A 20285-nucleotide genomic window follows, 5' to 3' on the forward strand; every position below is an offset into this window, starting at 1 on the left:
TTGTGCGCCATCTATCTTGTTACTGGCTCTCCGGCACTCATCACTCCTCGGGCCAGTCTGCCTCTGAGGCCGGCCGGAGTAGCTACGGCGGTCTGACAGGTGTGGATCATGCCGCACGAGCGCCGGTTTTGTTCTCGGGACTCACATGTTCCTTACCTCCACGAGCGTTCGATCGATCTATCGATTCGCATTATGTTCGACCCAAAATCTAAAAAGTAGCCGCACGCTAACAGGAGAGAACGAGCGGCCGAACTTTTTTGTCATGCATGAGTTGTATTTTTGTCTGTTAGTGCATGTCGTTATCAGTATTTAATGTGTTCACACTGATTAGTCTAATTTAAAAGAAACAGCTTCACGTACAATTATTTTGGTTTTCCGAATTTTTAAAAAGTCATATCTTTCAAACCACGTGTTGAAATTCAGATCCGTCTTCACTGTTGAATTCTTTGCGACGAGATCTTTGAAACTAGATCTCCTATGAGTATGTTTCGACGAAATTTTTTTGATGCCAACTTTGGCGCTATATTGTGCAACTTCAGTACTGCTTTGTGCAAGTTTAGTATTGTATGGTACATTTTTTTCCAAACCCAGTTTTCTGGAGCTGCATCTACAGTAATTGTAGTTGCACACATAGTAGTTCTAGTTGGCACATGCATGGCCACAGAGTTGCACAATCTGGTCCGCATAGTCGCATATGAATTGTCATAGCTTGTAATATAGTCTAGTTGCACACACATTGATGTTTAGTTGACTTGTAACGTAGTCTAGTTGCACACATATTGATGTTTAGTTAACAGGAAGACTAGTTGCACACACGTATGCTTAGTTGGCTTGTAATATAGTCTAGTTGCACACACATTGATGTTTAGTTGGCAGGACACTAGTTGCACACGCATTGATATTTAGTTGACAGGACTAGTACACACACATATACTCAGTTAGCGTGGCAATGTATTCTATATGCACAATGCAGTACTTTAGTTGCACCATATAGCACCAAACTTGGCATAAAAAAATTCATCAAAACATACCCATGCGGGACCTAGTTTCGAAGATCTCGTCGCGATGAATCCAAAGGTGAAAATGGATTTGAATTCCAACGTGTGGTTTAAAATATATAACTTTTTAAAAATTTAAGAGACGAAAATAAATGTGTTTCACAGACTAGTCTGTACGCATTTGCTGTACACATTTAATGCTAACAAAAACATCCACTAACTGACAAAAAAGACATACACTAGGTAATTGCTATTTATAGATTGGACGCGTCTAGTGGGCGACCGGCTGCCCACTAGTGCAACTGAGCGGCCGGCTGAAAGGGAAACCCCCTGTCCCCCGTGAAACAGAAAAGGAAGGCCACCTACCCCGATCGATCGACTGGCCACCAAAACAGACCGATCAAGCGGCCACCAACAGAAACCGCCCCATGTGGCCAGCTGTCCCCAGCTCGCACCCACGCCCCGCTCGCCCCCACGCCTCAGCCCCTCCCACGCTGTCTTCTTCTTCTTCTCCACGCCAGAAGCAGATCCAACAGAATTGCCCTCAGCCCTTCTTCCTCCTCCTACACAGTCGCCATGGGAGCCCCAAAGTAGAAGGAGCTGCTTCAAAAAAGAAAGATCTAAGGGCAGGGTGGTCAGAGCCATACCAGGCAGTAAGATCAAGTAGGTAACCCCCCTCTGCCCTCTTCACTTCCCCCCTTCTTTTACTGCATAGGCATATGTAAACCCCCTTCTCCGTATATCTAGGACAAATCCATGGAGAAGCTGCTTCAAAAAAGAGGTGAATCTGGCACATCACACCAGCCTACTTGATGTTACTCCTGGATGTGTTAAACAAGCCAAAAACTACTTGATGCATGCCAAACAAGTTTCTACCACCTGGATGTGTTAAACAAGCCAACTAAAAATAAGTTCTCTGTCCAATTAAAACATGATTAAAGCCAACTCGACAAAGCATTGTAGCCAAAAACTAGACATGCATTCTACCAGCTTGTAGTTATTGTTTGCAAAATAAACAAAAATTGACTGCCCAATAGATATGTGCAATGAAAAATTCATAAATGTGCAACTGAACATGCATCCCAGCCAACTGAACCTATATTCTGGCAACTCGGCATGCATGCTAGCCAAAACTAAAACATGCATTGTACCCCACGTGTTTTCTGGCCAACTAAAAAACATGTATTCTGGCCAACTAAATATGTATCCTGACCAACTAAACATGTATATTTGGCAATAGATGTTTGTGAGTGAACACTTTAACAAAACTGTAGTATATGTGCAAATAAAAACATGTTTTCTGGCCAACTAAACATGCATGTTGGCCAAAAACTGAGAAAATGTATCGTGGCCAACTGAGACATCTATTCTAGCCAACTGAATGCATTAACTGTCCAACTGAACATGCATGTTGGCCAAAAACTGAAATAAAATGCAACCTGGCCGGCTGAGACATCTATTGTAGCCAACTAAAAACATTGAATGTCCAACTGAATATTTATGCTGGCCAAGTGGAAACATGCATCCTGACAATTGAGACGTCTATTCTAGCGAAAACCAGAAATCTGTAGTGCAACAGCAAAAAACACAAGAACTTTTGTCCATGGCTAATGAAGCCACAAACCATATTAACATATTCACACATATAATATTGCCCCACACATATATTCTGGTCCCAGACCTATTGCAAACCATATTAATATGTTCAAATATACCAAAACTAGAAACATAAACGGCGATGAAAAACATATAACTATAATCTGTCCTCCAATTCTTCTTTGTTCTTTCACCTGGATTTCCCTTCTCAAATGTAACATCCAATTATGTGCAGAAAAATCTGAAAAGAGCTCATTGCGAAACGGAAACCTACAGATCATTGCAACAAAACAAAAAAGGAAAAAGTCAAAAAACTCTGTAGTAAAAAGAAGTCATGCTCTTGCCAGCTATTTGCTGCAAATTGTGCAACTAATATAACAACTCTGTGCAAACAAAAAATTCATAACTGTTATAAGAAAGATTATGCTACAGTCATGTTGCTTTTGGAACTAAGAATATCACAAAATGGTGTGCAACTGCCTATTTACTAAGTTTTTAGTTTGTTTGAAACACTCTTTTCTGTGGTTACCAACTGATGACATCAATTTCTTCTTTTATATATGTGCAGGGAGTGTGTGGCAGCATCCAAAAAAAGGAAAAAAATGCTTGATCTCAATGAGTTGCCCCCTGATCTCAATGAGCTTCCTCATGATATGGATCAGCAGCAACCCAGCATACAACAAGGAAATTGGACAGAAAATGGTCGATCTGTTTACTACACGCAGGCAAGTCGTGATGGTAACCCTACGAGCCATGACAATGTGGCAGGCCAGTCATTAGCCCGTGGTGCCCCTGTAGTGGTGTCTTTGCAGTCAGAGAGCCATACTCTTGATGACACGGGAACCGAGGCAAATGTTCATGGTCCAACCAGGACTGAGCTAGGAGCTGGGGCTGTTGACGGAGCTGTGCAAGGAGAAGAAGGAGATGATGAGGCTGGTTCTCAACCTATGGAACCCTATGTTGGCATGAGGTTTGACAGCCTTCAAATTGCTAAGGATCACTACAACAGCTATGCACTACGGATGGGTTTCTCTACCAAGATGAACACCTCTAGACGGGCACCCCGCACCAATGAATTGATAAAACAACAGTTTTGCTGCAACAAGTTCAAGAAGCCGAAAGCTGATGATGGAGGAGCTGAGCGTCCTCCTGTCCTGGACCCTATTCCAGATCCAAAATCTGTTGACAGTGATGAGGAGATGGAAGAAGAACCTCCAATATTTGCTGAAGAGGAGGCTGGTACTAGTAAGAAGAAGAATAAGAAGAAGAAGAAGAAGCGCAAACGCGAGACAATAAAGCAGACTGAATGCAAGGCAAAAATGTTGGTGAAGCTGATAGATGGGCGATGGGAGTGTGAGGCCCCCGATTCAATCGTACACTAATCATACACGCAAACGTGTACGATCAAGATCAGGGACTCACGGGAAGATATCACAACACAACTCTACAAATAAAATAAGTCATACAAGCATCATATTACAAGCCAGGGGCCTCAAGGGCTCGAATACAAGAGCTCGATCATAGACGAGTCAGCGGAAGCAACAATATCTGAGTACAAACATAAGTTAAACAAGTTGCCTTAAGAAGGCTAGCACAAACTGGGATACAGATCGGAAGAGGCGCAGGCCTCCTGCCTGGGATCCTCCTAACTACTCCTGGTCATCGTCAGCGGGCAGCACGTAGTAGTAGGCACCTCCGGTGTAGTAGGAGTCATCATCGACGGTGGCGTCTGGATCCTGGGCTCCAACATCTGGTTGCGATAACCAGGTAGAAGGGATAGAGGGAAAAGAAGGAGAAGCAACCGTGAGTACTCATCCAAAGTACTCGCAAGCAAGGAGCTACACTACATATGCATGGGTATATGTGTAAAGGCCATATCGGTGGACTGAACTGCAGAAAGCCAGAATAAGAGGGGGATAGCTAATCTTGTCGAAGACTATGCTTCTGGCAGCCTCCGTCTTGCAGCATGTAGAAGAGAGTAGACTGAAGTCCTCCAAGTAGCATCGCATAGCATAACCCTAACCGATGATCCTCCCCTCGTCGCCCTGTGAGAGAGCGACCACCGGTTGTATCTGGCACTTGGAAGGGTGTGTTTTATTAAGTATCCGGTTCTAGTTGTCATAAGGTCAAGGTACAACTCCAAGTCGTCCTGTTACCGAAGATCACGGCTATTCGAATAGATTAACTTTCCTGCAGGGGTGCACCACATAACCCAACACGCTCGATCCCATTTGGCCGGACACACTTTCCTGGGTCATGCCCGGCCTCGGAAGATCAACACGTCGCAGCCCTACCTAGGCACAACAGGGAGGTCAGCACGCCGGTCTAAATCCTATGGCACAGGGGTCTGGGCCCATCGCCCTTTGCACACCTGCACGTTGCGAACGCGGACGGTGAGCAGACCTAGCAACCTCCATTACAAAGGAAGTTGTGTTACGCGGTCCAACCCGGCGCGCGCCGCTCAGTCGCTGACGTCACGAAGGCTTCGGCTGATACCACGATGTCGAGTGCCCATAACTGTCCCCGCGTAGATGGTTAGTGCGTATAAGCCAGTGGCCAGACTCAGATTAAATACCAAGATCTCGTTAAACGTGTTAAGTATCCGCGAACGCTGACCAGGGCCAGGCCCACCTCTCTCCTAGGTGGACTCAACCTGCCCTGTCACTCCGCCACAAAGTAACAGTCAGGGGCCGTCGGGAACCCAGGCCCACCTCTACCGGGATGGAGCCACCTGCCCCTTTGGCCCCCATCTCCGAACAATATCATAAGTAATGTAACAGTATAAAGTATATAGCATATGCCCGTGATCACCTTCCGAAGTGATCACGGCCCAGTAGTATAGCATGGCAGACGGACAAGAGTGTAGGGCCACTGATGATAATCTAGCATCCTATACTAAGCATTTAGGATTGCAGGTAAGGTATCAACAGTTGTAGCAACAATGACAGGCTATGCATCAGAATAGGATTAACGGAAAGCAGTAACATGCTACACTACTCTAATGCAAGCAGTATAGAGGAGAGTAGGCGATATCTGGTGATCAATGGGGGGGGGGCTTGCCTGGTTGCTCTGGCAAGAGAGAGGGGTCGTCAACACCGTAGTCGTACTGGGTAGCAGCGGCGTCGGTCTCGGTGTCTAGCGAGAGAAGAGGGGGGAAGAAACAATAAATATAATGCAAACAGATGCATAACGATGCATGACAAGAGAAGTAGCGGTGCTAGGGGTGCCCTAACGATGAGGTGGTACCGGTGAAGGGGGAAAACATCCGAGAAAATATCCCCAGTGTTTCACGTTTTCGGACAGATGAACTGGAAGGGAAAGTTGCGTGTTCGCTATGCTAGGGATGTGTGGCGGACGAACGGGCTGCATATTCGGATTCGTCTCGTCGTTCTGAGCAACTTTCATGTAGAAAACTTTTTCATTCGGGTTACGGATTATTTTATACGAATTTATTAAAGATTTAACAATACTCGGAAAAATCCTTGAAATTTTCCTAAGTCTGAGAATTCGCCAGTTTTAAACATTACTTGGCTGTTTTCAAAATGCTACAACTATTGTTCTGTACATCCTATGATTTTGTGCCTTATATCAATTTTGAGCATTTTTCTGTGATCTACAAGATAGTAGCACTTTCATCTCTGTTAGAGTGCATTTGCTTGATCATCAACAGCTCTAAAGTAGCTATGAAATTAAAGCTGTTTTCGGCTTTTCTATTAACAGAACATAGAACTTAGTGATTTTCATAGGAATTAAACCACACACCGAAAGGATTTGGCCCAGTGGGATAAAATGGAGTTTGTCAAGTATACTAACTACTCATATTTTTCTTATCCTTGTTAACAGTTGTTTAACCGTAGTTTAGAGGCTGTTTAGAGGGCTATTTAGTGTAGAATTAGAAAAGCTAACTAGTACCAACTATAGTAACTAGCAGCAGTACATCAGCAACAAAGTAGCGGTGGACGCGGCAGCAGGCGGGCATGAGCGAGCCCCGGCGCTCGCGGGCGCGGGCGACTTCGGAGAGGCAGTTGCACGGACGAGTAGGGGCGCAGCCCCGGGCAGCAGCGGCCCTGGTGGGCGCGGCCAGGCCCCCGACGGGCGCGGCTGGAGTGGCGCGCAGGGCGCGGCCTCGACGAGTCAGGGCGTGGGCGCGCGGCTATGATAGCAAGCAGCACGCAGCGCCAGGTGATCGCGGGCGTACATGGACGCGCCGGCAAAAGTGGGGGGGGGGGCAGAGGTGAGGGCTGTAGCGACGGCAGGCCATGGACGGAGCACGGGGTGCTCGGGTTTGTCGTTTCACGACAAAAATGAGCAAGGCAGCGGTATGGTCAGCACCAGCAGAAGACCACGACCACGTGGGCGTGCTTGGTTGAGCTGGAGCGGTGCTATAGCTATGGCGCAAGGCGTAGCGGTGGCAGCATAGCTCGACATCAATGGTGGCAGTAGCTAGGAGCAACGGGTCAAGCAGCAGGTAAGGGGATTCGCGTAGGTGCTCACAGCGTTGACGAGAAGGCCCGGGGACGCTGGAGGAGCTCGAGGTGGCACGGGTCGACACTGGCTGCCGGAGCCCGACGAGGAAGTCGAGGTTGGGGGCGGCGTCACGGGGCCGTTCGGCGTCGTGTGGCTCGACAGGGAGGGGTAGACGACGTAGGCGAGGGAGAGGGAGCTCCTGGATGCCCTGCTACAGCCCGGGGTGGCGCCAGAGCATGCTGACGGTGGTGGCGCGGCGAGCTCCCAGCTCGGGTGCGGCGGATCTGGAGGGAGGAACGAGAGGGAGAGGGAGAGGGAGTGGGGGAGGGCTAGGGTTCGACCCGGGGGTTTTGTAGGGGGGGGGGGGGCGCGACCGATGGCCGCCACGCACGACCTGGGGTGGCCATGGCCGGTGGATGGCCGCCACGCCCTCCCCTGTCCTCTGTAGCGTGAGGAGGGGATGGGTGAGGTGGCTGGGCCGGCCTGTTTGCTAGATGGGCCTTAGTGCCTAGTAGAATAGGCCTTTTACCCTTTTTATTTTTATGTTTTATTTATCTCTTTACTACTTTGCATTTTACTTGAGCTACTAAATTAGTTTTGTTTAATACAAAACTTGGCACAAAAATACATCGCAATATTCTGTGTTGGTACAAAAGTTTCAAAGCATTTGGGAGTGTTCAACTATTTTTAGAAATTGAAAAGATGAGATAATTGGATGATGATCCACTAAATAAATTTCCAAGGGCATTTTGGGAATTCAAATGAGGTTGGTTCCAACATGACAAATATCCAGGAATTATTTTCCATCCTTTGAGCATTTTATTTTGCATGTTTGAGAAATTTGAAAATTGGACTTTAATTTGAATTAGAATTAGAATTGTGATCTGGATAACGTGAGGATTAGCAACAGTAATGTGATGATGTGGCATCATTAGTAGGGTTTTACTGTAGCTTAATTGTCCGGGCGTCACAATTCTCCTCCACTATAAGAAATCTCGTCCCGAGATTTAAGAGGGGAGTAAGGGGGAAAGGTCTGGTTACGAAATTCTAACGAATCTTCTCGGTCTTGGTTGCTCTTCTCGAATAGGTCGATCCATTACATTGTTGTCTTCATTTCTCTGCTTCAGGTCAACATGATGAAGACATCATCCTTTCTTCGGGATCTTCATCGTACTTATGAAAGGATATGGGGAAAACTACAAGGACAGATGCCTGCAAGGACTGATATTCGGTATCATCTTAGGGATTTTGGCTCAAGGTATCTCTCGAGTTGAAACTTAGGAAAACATCGAGAGCATAGTAATAAGGTACAATAAGGGGTTTCAAGTGGCCAGGCAATCGTTTGATGCCTACTTAGAAGGTGAAAGGGTTTCAGGGTAACGAGAATAAGTATTGCGTCTGATACCAGAATAGATCAATAGGAAGGTGGCTCACGAATTACATACGAAACCAAGCACAAGGGGTAACTTTGAAACAGGGATGTACAGGAGAGTCAGGTTTTGATCCTGTGGAACTGTGGGTTATGGGCCCACCGTGTGGGTTAAAAGTAGAAGGAGCGGAGACATCTTGCACGGTGACGATAACAAGTCATGTCAGAGGGTAGCCTGTCAGTTATGTCGGCAACAACGTCGGTACCAAGGGCGAGGGACGATCGAAGAGAACCATTTTCCTGCTCGTTGAACGAGGCGGACCAATAGGCAAAGTTCTCGTCCATCGGTGGCTACCGGAATGTCATCAACAATAGTAACAGGGTCTTGCTGACAGAATTGTACACCGTGGTGCTTACATAAGCAGGAGAATATTACTGCTTAGATCATATAGAACACCAGAAAGGTTAAACAAAACAATGGAAAGGAAAAGGTGATCTTCAGATTAAACAGAACAATGGAAGGGAATATGTGTTTAAACACATATTTCAGGGGTATATCATTTCCAAGGACAAGCAGAGCATGATACCCATGACAGGATATAATTGTAGAGAACCCTTTAGGAAAGGGGAGAGAAATTTCATGACATTACCCATACAACGATGTTTGGATAATTTGATTAAGAAAATTTAGCATTGTGCTTCAATTGTTTTTATTGATAATCGGAGTAACACAGACATGCTTCGAGAAGCATTGACATGGCCTTCAAGCAAGGTCGGACTTTGGATACACAAAGGATCCATCAGGAACAACTTACAGAATAGGTCTTACAATTTCCTCATGGAAGAATGGCTAACCTTGCCAAAAAGGAAACTATAAGAATAGGTCCTTTGGCTAGGGGTGCTAAGCAAAGACACCACCTTACCGGGTTATGTAGAGACCAATGTTATAACTTTTGGAAATATGTCCCAACCATCATATCTGACCGAGATTCAGATCTGATTGGTGTCAGGATACCTCAGACATCAGGATGCCTGAGAAGAAAAGGTGCAACACAATTTGACGAGATGACATTGTGAGATTCTAGGAAATGATCTAGGGAAGCGAGTTCTGAAACCAGAGTTCATCATTAAACCAAGGAGAGGATGAGGGGGTGGCTGATGAACTAAACGACAATTCATCGAGATTTCCAAAAGATGGATTTCCACAATCATGTGAACAAGGAGATAACATTTGTCAAATCAAATGGTATAATGATGTATGCTCAAGGAAAACACACACAATTAAACATTGGTTGAAAGGTGCACCCATAATATGGGCTTAGGTAGCATGATCAATGTTTAGAATGGTGATTCAATAACCAATACACAAAGAATGAAACTATCATTCATTAACTTACAAGCAATAGGGTTGCTAGAAGTTTGGAATTTTACACCTCATAGTTCAATAGTCGGTATTCCGATTGGAAACAACACGGGGACCAAGAGATGAATGGAGACGGCGGTAAGTATTAATATATCAAGAATTTCTTAAGAGGTGGTCAAATTCTATCAACATTCTTGACATAAAAGATGGTAATACTCCAAGGTAAAGGAGAACAAATGCTGGGTAGCAAGGATCTCAAGGTATACACAAAACACGAACAAGTTTGTGTCGAACGGAAGGCAATAAGTGGTCGATGATAATACAAATCATCGAGGGAAAGGATGGTATTTCTCATCATGAATTCAATTGATATCCTGGAAACGCTCATAGTGTTGATTATGATCACGACACATTTGTCGAGAGGTTTCATGAAGATGTAATCGGGCGGCGATGACATCAAGTCAAAGGAATGATGAAGCGAAAGGTTATTGGAACCATGGGTACGACACAAACTTGAAATCAAGCTTGTCATTCAAGGACAATTGTTATGACGAGGAAGATCGACGTAAGATTAGCTCACCTCGAAATTTTTGCTCTAGAAAGAAGGACCAGATAGCACAGTTAAAATTGGCATGACAAGGATATAACCAAGCAGGCTAGGAATGACGTGATCGAGTTCAAACTCGTAAGTCACGAAGGTTACCAAGATTTGCTTAATCGCGGTGCGGACTTCAGTCGGTTATCGGTGTCTTTGAGTGTTTAATAACTCAGAGCCCGTGAAAAATTGGAATCAGTGAGAATGTAGCACTTGATGAAGAACTCATAAGAAGTAGGCAGTTCCATGATAATCTCGAGATACCAGGGGGTAATACTCGACGACACATCATATTAGAGGTTGGACTAGGGTAATGCTCTGCAGAAGACAAGTGCTCAAATTTGCACGAGAAATGGAATCAGGAGAAACATGGTCGGAACCATGTCCACAGATACAAGATGAACTTATAACAAGGGGATGATTATTTGAAGAGAAGCTTCCATGATAAGGTATACATCGTTTCCATGGGCATGAACACAAAGTTCAAGGTCGACTCCCACTTCTTCAATGTATAACCTTCCATTCACTTCTCGTGTTTCATAAATGAAATTAGTTTTTGAAAGTTTTACCTGGTGAAATACCAGATGAGTATGGGCCGTGAAGTCTTCCGGGCTCACATAGATTAGGGAAGGCGTTGGTTCAATCCATAGGGGCATCTAGGAATATATACCACAAACTTCGGAGTAAATAACTCAAGCTCGGGAGCAGAGCATGGTTGACAAAAGCAGGGGATACAATTTACCAAAGGCATTATGTATCTGAGGAAAGGTGCACAAGGTTAATGAATACGAAGGACGACGTTAGAAAAATAATAATCCAACAAAGTACCTGGCGGACCCTAAGGGATTTGATGTGAGCATCGGTACTCAACCAGAAGAAGAAAGAATGCAAGGAGATCTGATTATAGAAACAACTGACTAAGTCAAGCTCAAATGCAAAAGGAATTAAGATTTCCAAACCAGGGGATCAGAAGCAATGCTCTGATTAGGGATGGATAAGTTGAATAGCCTTAAGGGTACAATCAATGGCAATTTGATTGGTCGAGATCCAGCTCATGTCCGGAACGACGTCTGAGCCGGAAGGATAATTTTCAGGGAATAACTGATGATTGTGTGCATTCACACACCTGTTGAATCAACAAGATCAGAATGTCGATCACAAAGTATTTTAATGAATACTGCTAGAAATATGGAAGTAACCATTATGCAAGCAGGTAAAGAAGATCAAGAGCAATAGGCTACTAAGGATTTCGGAAGAGCAAATGGCATTTTGAAGAATTTTGCGAAACACCTGAACAACTGGGGATGAGCGGATAATCGGTAAGTGCGATGAATTATCCGTAGGGGTATTCACGAGGAAGAGGAGCTGCAAGGTAGCAGACACAAAGGATTCTCGGAATATCCGAAGTATTTCAGGGTATCTTGTAATAACAAGATCAAATTGGAAATGAAGTTATGGACGACAAGTGTATGTAGCTTTCCATAGGGATTTATCGGTGGTATGGAATTGCAACGGCGAAGGGCACAAGGGTCTTTGGGAAACATCAGAGAGTATCTTCAAAATTTTCTGGTGCAGTAGGCGATCATCTGGACTGAAGGGGCTCTCCGGGAGAAGTATTTTCAAGAACCTAAAGTTAGATTTTAGAAAAATCATTTAACCCGAATAGAAGAGAGATCAGAATCCCAGAGTAAACATCGAGGAGTAAAAGATCCTAATACCACCCACATGGCGACGTGGGCCCGTAAGGCACACAACCATGTTAGTAAAAGTTTTCTAATGTCTAGACTCAACTTCGGCCAAGGAGTGTGGAAGGGGGATTCCTACAGGCAGTCGGCTCTGATACCAACTTGTGACGCCCCCGATTCAATCATACACTAATCATACACGCAAACGTGTACGATCAAGATCAGGGACTCACGGGAAGATATCACAACACAACTCTACAAATAAAATAAGTCATACAAGCATCATATTACAAGCCAGGGGCCTCGAGGGCTCGAATACAAGAGCTCGATCGTAGACGAGTCAGCGGAAGCAACAATATCTGAGTACAGACATAAGTTAAACAAGTTGCCTTAAGAAGGCTAGCACAAACTGGGATACAGATCGGAAGAGGCGCAGGCCTCCTGCCTGGGATCCTCCTAACTACTCCTGGTCGTCGTCAACGGGCAGCACGTAGTAGTAGGCACCTCCGGTGTAGTAGCAGTCGTCGTCGACGGTGGCGTCTGGATCTTGGGCTCCAACATCTGGTTGCGACAACCAGGTAGAAGGGATAGAGGGAAAAGAAGGAGAAGCAACCGTGAGTACTCATCCAAAGTACTCGCAAGCAAGGAGCTACACTACATATGCATGGGTATATGTGTAAAGGCCATATCGGTGGACTGAACTGCAGAAAGCCAGAATAAGAGGGGGATAGCTAATCTTGTCGAAGACTATGCTTCTGGCAGCCTCCGTCTTGCAGCATGTAGAAGAGAGTAGACTGAAGTCCTCCAAGTAGCATCGCATAGCATAACCCTAACCGATGATCCTCCCCTCGTCGCCCTGTGAGAGAGCAACCACCGGTTGTACCTGGCACTTGGAAGGGTGTGTTTTATTAAGTATCCGGTTCTAGTTGTCATAAGGTCAAGGTACAACTCCAAGTCGTCCTGTTACCGAAGATCACGGCTATTTGAATAGATTAACTTCCCTGCAGGGGTGCACCACATAACCCAACACGCTCGATCCCATTTGGCCGGACACACTTTCCTGGGTCATGCCTGGCCTCGGAAGATCAACACGTCGCAGCCCTACCTAGGCACAACAGGGAGGTCAGCACGCCGGTCTAAATCCTATGGCACAGGGGTCTGGGCCCATCGCCCTTTGCACACCTGCACGTTGCGAACGCGGACGGTGAGCAGACCTAGCAACCTCCATTACAAAAGGAAGTTGCGTTACGCGGTCCAACCCGGCGCGCGCCGCTCAGTCGATGACGTCACGAAGGCTTCGACTGATACCACGATGTCGAGTGCCCATAACTGTCCCCGCGTAGATGGTTAGTGCGTATAAGCCAGTGGCCAGACTCAGATCAAATACCAAGATCTCGTTAAACGTGTTAAGTATCCGCGAACGCTGACCAGGGCCAGGCCCACCTCTCTCCTAGGTGGACTCAACCTGCCCTGTCACTCCGCCACAAAGTAACAGTCAGGGGCCGTCGGGAACCCAGGCCCACCTCTACCGGGATGGAGCCACCTGCCCCTTTGGCCCCCATCTCCGAACAATATCATAAGTAATGTAACAGTATAAAGTATATAGCATATGCCCGTGATCACCTTCCGAAGTGATCACGGCCCAGTAGTATAGCATGGCAGACGGACAAGAGTGTAGGGCCACTGATGATAATCTAGCATCCTATACTAAGCATTTAGGATTGCAGGTAAGGTATCAACAGTTGTAGCAACAATGACAGGCTATGCATCAGAATAGGATTAACGGAAAGCAGTAACATGCTACACTACTCTAATGCAAGCAGTATAGAGGAGAGTAGGCGATATCTGGTGATCAATGGGGGGGGGGGCTTGCCTGGTTGCTCTGGCAAGAGAGAGGGGTCGTCAACACCGTAGTCGTACTGGGTAGCAGCGGCGTCGGTCTCGGTGTCTAGCGAGAGAAGAGGGGGGAAGAAACAATAAATATAATGCAAACAGATGCATAACGATGCATGACAAGAGAAGTAGCGGTGCTAGGGGTGCCCTAACGAGGTATGAGGTGGTACCGGTGAAGGGGGAAAACATCCGAGAAAATATCCCCGGTGTTTCACGTTTTCGGACAGATGAACTGGAAGGGAAAGTTGCGTGTTCGCTATGCTAGGGATGTGTGGCGGACGAACGGGCTGCATATTCGGATTCGTCTCGTCGTTCTGAGCAACTTTCATGTAGAAAACTTTTTCATTCGGGTTACGGATTATTTTATACGAATTTATTAAAGATTTAACAATACTCGGAAAAATCCTTGAAATTTTCCTAAGTCTGAGAATTCTCCAGTTTTAAACATTACTTGGCTGTTTTCAAAGTGCTACAACTATTGTTCTGTACATCCTATGATTTTGTGCCTTATATCAATTTTGAGCATTTTTCTGTGATCTACAAGATAGTGGCACTTTCATCTCTGTTAGAGTGCATTTGCTTGATCATCAACAGCTCTAAAGTAGCTATGAAATTAAAGCTGTTTTCGGCTTTTCTATTAACAGAACATAGAACTTAGTGATTTTCATAGGAATTAAACCACACACCGAAAGGATTTGGCCCAGTGGGATAAAATGGAGTTTGTCAAGTATACTAACTACTCATATTTTTCTTATCCTTGTTAACAGTTGTTTAACCGCAGTTTAGAGGCTGTTTAGAGGGCTATTTAGTGTAGAATTAGAAAAGCTAACTAGTACCAACTATAGTAACTAGCAGCAGTACATCAGCAACAAAGTAGCGGTGGACGCGGCAGCAGGCAGGCATGAGCGAGCCCCGGTGCTCGCGGGCGTGGGCGACTGCGGAGAGGCAGTTGCACGGACGAGTAGGGGCGCGGCCCCGGGCAGCAGCGGCCCTGGTGGGCGCGGCCAGGCCCCCGACGGGCGCGGCTGGAGTGACGCGCAGGGCGCGGCCTCGACGAGTCAGGGCGTGGGCGCGCGGCTATGACAGCAAGCAGCACGCAGCGCCGGGTGATCGCGGGCGTACATGGACGCGCCGGCAAAAGTGGGAGGAGGGGCAGAGGTGAGGGCTGTAGCGACAGCAGGCCATGGACGGAGCGCGGGGTGCTCGGGTTTGTCGTTTCACGACAAAAATGAGCAAGGCAGCGGTATGGTCAGCACCAGCAGAAGACCACGACCACGTGGGCGTGCTTGGTTGAGGTGGAGTGGTGCTATAGCTATGGCGCAAGGCGTAGCGGTGGCAGCATAGCTCGACATCAATGGTGGCAGTAGCTAGGAGCAACGGGTCAAGCAGCAGGTAAGGGGATTCGCACAGGTGTTCACAACGTTGACGAGAAGGCCCGGGGACGCCGAAGGAGCTCGAGGTGGCACGGGTCGACACTGGCTGCCGGAGCCCGACGAGGAAGTTGAGGTTGGGGGCGGCGTCACGGGGCCGTTCGGCGTCGTGTGGCTCGACGAGAAGGGGTAGACGACGTAGGCGAGGGAGAGGGAGCTCTTGGATGCCCTGCTACAGCCCGGGGTGGCGCCAGAGCATGCTGACGGTGGTGGCGCGGCGAGCTCCCAGCTCGGGTGCGGCGGATCTGGAGGGAGGAACGAGAGGGAGAGGGAGAGGGAGTGCGGGAGGGATAGGGTTTGACCCGGGGGTTTTGTAGGGGGAGGGGCGCGACCGATGGCCGCCACGCACGGCTTGGGGTGGCCATGGCCGGCGGATGGCCGCCACGCCCTCCCCTGCCCTCTGTAGCGTGAGGAGGGGATGGGTGAGGTGGCTGGGCCGGCCTGTTTGCTAGATGGGCCTTAGTGCCTAGTAGAATAGGCCTTTTACCCTTTTTATTTTTATGTTTTATTTATCTCTTTACTACTTTGCATTTTACTTGAGCTACTAAATTAGTTTTGTTTAATACAAAACTTGGCACAAAAATACATCGCAATATTCTGTGTTGGTACAAAAGTTTCAAAGCATTTGGAAGTGTTCAACTATTTTTAGAAATTGAAAAGATGAGATAATTGGATGATGATCCACTGAATAAATTTCCAAGGGCATTTTGGGAATTCAAATGAGGTTGGTTCCAACATGACAAATATCCAGGAATTATTTTCCATCCTTTGAGCATTTTATTTTGCATGTTTGAGAAATTTGAAAATTGGACTTTAATTTGAATTAGAATTAGAATTGTGATCTGGATAACATGAGGATTAGCAACAGTAATGTGATGACGTGGCATCATTAGTAGGGGTTTGCTGTAGCTTAATTGTTCGGGCGTCACAGGGAGGTGACACACTTTGTTTGTGACCACAATCATCCGCTCGTGAACAAACCTTCATTGTCCAAATATTTGAGATCCCACCAAGGCATCTCACCTGATGAAAAGGAGTTTTTACGCATCTTGTATAACTGCAACTTGACTACATGTGTGGTGTTTTTCTATATCCCTTAAAGAATTAAGTTTCCCTCTAGGCAGTCCAGTGTGCAACTGTTATGGTACTACTGTGCAACTGAAATGTCTTAACTGTGCAACTGCTATCCAACTTCCCATGATGTTTGTATATCACTTTTGGTGCTTGTTGTGCAACTACATTGTCTTTACTATGCAACTACACAATGTCCTGTATGCAAAAACTGCAAAGTGTTTTTAAAAAGGTGTAGCTAGGTGCCCATTTCCTGCGATTATCTTCTGTGCCAACACATGTCCTATTACTGTGCAGCTGGATGTGCACATTCGTGCAACTAAAAAAAAGGATATACTGTTTGTTTTTGTATTCCTTTTGTATTATGCAGGACGAATGGTGCATGTAATGGCAGAGATCTATGGATCTGAGATGATGGTGTCGTTTGGACCAAAGGCAATAACAAATCTTTGTACAAGTTTCCGTAGAGATGACACAAAGGAGGGTGATCTGATTGAGACAATTGCGCACTTCAAAGATATACAAAGAACCGATCCAGACTTCTTCTATAAGGTGAAATATGATGAAGAGGACAGAGTTTTCAACATATTTTGGGTGTATGGCTTAGCTCGAAAAGCTTATGCGGAGGCGTACCACGATTGCATATCGTTTGACACCACCTACATGACCAACATGTACAATATGTCGTTCGCGCCCTTCATAGGAATAAACCGACATGGCCAATCTTTCATGCTGGGTTGCGTGTTTGTGAGGCAGGAGTTGGCATCGAGCTTTGATTAGGTCTTTGGAGCATTCCTAGAGGCTATGGATGGCAAACCTCCTGACAACTTCATCACCGATCAGGATGGTGCGATGAGGCAGTCAATACAGAGCATCTTTCCAACCACCGTGCACCGCTGTTGTCGATGGCACATCATGAAAAAGGCTCAGGAAAAAGTTGGTTGGCTGCTGTGCCGGAATCCAGGACTCTCTGATGATTTCAACAAGTGTGTTGACTTCAGCTTCACTATAGACGAGTTTGAGCAGAATTGGGCTGGGTTAATGATGAAGTACGAGGCCATGACACACATGCACTTTGAGAAGTTGTACGAATACAGGTCAACTTGGGTGCCGTGCTACTTCAAACACAAGTTCTTTCCCTTCCTCCAGTCTACATAGCGTAGTGAGGGGTTCAACGCCGTCCTGAAAAGATATGTGAACCCACACAACTCAATGCTGAACTTCGTCAAGCAATATGAAAAAATCCAGAACCATATCCTTGCCAAGGAAGGCTGCAATGATTACAGGATAGAACACCTTGAGATTGAGTTGTGGTCCAACTTCCCAATAGAGAAGCAAGCTTACAAAACCTATACTATGGACCTTTACCGCAAGTTCAGAGAAGAGTTTGAGCTGATTGGACGTTATAATGCATTCCAACTTGGTGCTGATATATTTGAGCTCAGGCCGAACCAGGAATTTGTTGCCAAATATGGTTCTCGAAACTACTTGGTGCAGACAAGGGTGGAGGAGGGTTTCTATTTGTGTGAGTGCTGTAAAATGGACAAGGACGGCATCCTCTGTTGCCACATCCTCAAGGTGTTCACCCATATTGGAGTCGATGTCATACCGGTAAGGTACCTGCTAAGACGGTGGACACCTACTGCTGTACCTAGTGCGCCAGGGACTGGTTATGAGCAACCAGATGAAATGCCTCCTCAATCAAAGAAGTAGATAAGGGAGATGAACATGATATACGATTTTCGGAAACTAGCAAAGTTTGCGAGTGGTTCTGATCCAGCACAAGCTATTGTATACAAGCATATGCGTGCAGCACGTACCGAGATCGGCCACCTGAACAAGTCCAAGAAAAAGAAAAAACCGACTGCTTCCACGAGGCCATCAGATGATGGCAACCCTCGAGGACCTCCTCCACCTCCAGGCAGCAATCAGGGGGCTCATCATCCAGGTAATTACCTGCCCCAACTCCTGATCTAACTAGCTGTGTAACTTCAGTTGCACACATCCTTGTGCCCAGTTGCACACACCATGGTAGTCAGTTGGACAGAACATGTTGCCTAGTTGCACACGCTGTGTTAGTTCAAGCATCAAAGATAACACAACTAACTTATGTTTCCTGTTCTAGATATAGGTGATGTCAACCCTCAAGGACCTCCTCCCCCTCCTGGCTGTACACGGCATCCTCCGCCACCCCCTCCCCCGCGTGCTTCTCCCAATGGCCCTACAGGCAGCACTCAGGGGGCTCATCGTCCAGGTAATTACCTTCCACCAACTCCTCATTAAACTAGGTCTGTAACTCCAGTTGCACACATCATGGTGCTCAGTTGCACCGAACAGGCTACCTAGTTACGCACGCTGTGTTAGTTCGAGCATCAAAAGATAAACACAACTAATTTGTTTGTCGTGTTCTGCCTATAGGTGATGCCAACCCTCAAAGACCTCCTCCCCCGCCAGGCCCAACTAGCAGTGCCCTGCGTGCTACTCCCAATGGACCTACAGGTAGGACTCAGGGGGCTCATCACCCAGGTAAGTACCTTCACCGACTCCAAACAAAAACTAAGGTGTGTGACTTTAGTTGCACATATCATAGTGCCCAGTTGAACAGAACATGCTGCCTAGTTGCGTGCACTATGTTAGTTTGAGGATCAAGCTAAAAATCTAACTTGTTTTTCATGTTCTGCCCATAGGCGATTACAATCCAAGTACCATGACGGGCCGTGCTACTACAGGTGTTTTTTTCAACTTAACTTGCACACAACAACCAGTTAGTTGCACAAAAATGTGCTGTGTGGTTGCACAGAACATTAGTGTTGGTTGCACAATAACAAAAATACTAAACTTTTTATATGATTATTACACAGGTGATCGTGATGGTCCTACTGCCCTGTTGGAGGCTGCATCCCTTGCACAAGCTTCTGATGATTTTGTGCCCAGGGATCCTCCAAGGTCTACTACAAAGGGTAGGGCAAAGAGTCGACGGTAAAAATCGGCGCTGGAGCTACACCCAAAGAAGAAAAACAAATGCAGCCATTGCCAATCTACAGAGCACACTGCTGATGTGTGTCCACTCAGGCTCCTATGATTCTATTTCCTCATTTGTAACTTTGGAACATAAAAGGAAAAGAATGATATTTTTTTAGCAATGTTGGGACCAAGTGGACACATTCAGCATCTATGATTCCTCTTTATCTAATTTATGCTCCTTGAATTAGTTCATGCACTGTGTAAAAAAAGTTGCTATTTGTGCCTTTGTTGGCAACTGGTTAAAATATTTAGTTGTTGAACAATTGTATGTCCAGTCCTCCTAATGTATCAAAAAAAGTGATGATATTGAGTTACAAACGGAATTACTAGTAGTGTGCAACTACAAAATCTGCTTAAAAAATGTGCAAACCAGCAACTTCCTCCATGGAGCAGAAAAAAAGAAAATAGTACTGACCTAGTCCTTGTCGTATCTCAGCAACTTCCTCCATGGGGCGGTGTTGTGCACGCTGGTGACCCAGTCATATGCCAGCTTCTTCCTGATGTTAAGTACTTCCTTGGGGTCGAAGTTGGGAAGTTGGCTACCATTCCACTCGGTGGCGTTAAGCAGTGCGAACAACCCACACTCATTACTACGATGGGCAAAAAAAATTGTCACATAAAATTAAAACCAATAAAGATAATGCACTCTGTGCAACTGCTTATGTTCTACTGTGCAACTGCTTATGTGTCAGTGTGCAACTACTTATGTGCCACTCTGTAACTGGCTAGATAATCCATTAGAAACTCATAAAAATGATAAACAGATTGCAGACTAGTTCTGTGTATTGAAAAAC

At 46.0% G+C, this 20285-nt stretch overlaps 1 pseudogene; it reads left to right on the forward strand.

Annotated features, from left to right (window-relative positions):
- Positions 1-1426: 1426 nt before the first annotated feature.
- On the forward strand, positions 1427-19549 carry LOC125516550 (uncharacterized; annotated as a pseudogene).
- The last annotated feature ends 736 nt before the right edge of the window (positions 19550-20285 follow it).

Source organism: Triticum urartu, chromosome 6A, assembly GCF_056163025.1.
Source record: "Triticum urartu cultivar PI428250 chromosome 6A, HENAU_Tu73, whole genome shotgun sequence".
NCBI classification, from domain to species: domain Eukaryota; kingdom Viridiplantae; phylum Streptophyta; class Magnoliopsida; order Poales; family Poaceae; genus Triticum; species Triticum urartu.